Here is a 1,177-nt window from a genome sequence, read left to right as displayed (position 1 = left end):
CTCCTCCTCCTCCTCCTCCTCCTCCTCATCATCATCATCATCATCATCATCATCATCACAACCACCACAGGAAGTGTAGTTTAAGTCACCAACACACAGTTGATTAAAAACATACAATTTATTGTTCAGAACAAGAAGGAAAAAGTGGTCGTAGCGAAATGGAGTGACTCCAAAATGGCATTCTCTATCTCAGTTAGTCAATCGGAAACAAAAGTATGCTCATTGAAAAGAAAAAGAGGCTTGATCAGCTAGACATTTTTTTTTTTACCAAAGACGAAACAAGCAGCTTCAAAATGGCATTCTAAGTTAGACCATTGGAAACAAAGGTATGCTCATTAAAAAGAAAAAGAATCTTGATCAGCTAGACCTTTTAAAAAAAATAAAGACGAAACAAAATAATGACGTCGTATTTGACTACAGATATAGCACAACTTCTTTCTGGTGTTTTACAGCAGTCGAATGGTTGATTGTGATCAGCATACTCAATATAATATTTAACTTTGCTTTAGAAAAAAAGAAAAAAAGAATCAAGCTCTGAAATGTTTTGACGTATCGAATCGTCATATAGCAATTGTGTTTTAATACCAAGCCTTTTGAGGAGTACATTTCGATGGATACTGATTTCAGAAACAAACAAATCAGAATTGGACAAATCTTTTTATTTTATTAAGCTGGTGATACAATACAATTTAAGGCATTGAAAGATACAAAGAACAAAATTGAACAGACAAATAAACAGAGATAAACAGGCAAACAAACAAAACAAACAAGCACCTTTATTTATTTATAAGTAAACAAACAGGATAATGCAATGGAAAGAACGAACGATAACCAGTGCAAAGCTAAAGGCACGTAGGTTGAAATCCGGGATTATTCCCCTTTACTTCTTGCTCTTCTTTCCGCGTTTTTTTTGGATATCACGGCAACGGTTTTCGATTTTATCTGTGGAAACAGAAAAGACAAATCTTATTTTATTTTGTTTTTCATGGTTTTTTTACACATACAATACATGTTTAGGTAGTCCTATTTTAAAAGTCGCAGAATGGGGTTTGAGTGGAAAATAACAAAGAAAAGGGGGTGGGGGGTGGGGGAGTTAAAGAAGGTATCATCACAGGTTCACAGCTTCGGAATGAAGGTCTCAATCTCTCTCTCTCTCTCTCTCTCTCTCTCTCTCTCT

Source organism: Aplysia californica, unplaced genomic scaffold (assembly GCF_000002075.1).
Source record: "Aplysia californica isolate F4 #8 unplaced genomic scaffold, AplCal3.0 scaffold01305, whole genome shotgun sequence".
Lineage (NCBI taxonomy): Eukaryota > Metazoa > Mollusca > Gastropoda > Aplysiida > Aplysiidae > Aplysia > Aplysia californica.
Note: the sequence above shows the minus strand (reverse complement) of the source record.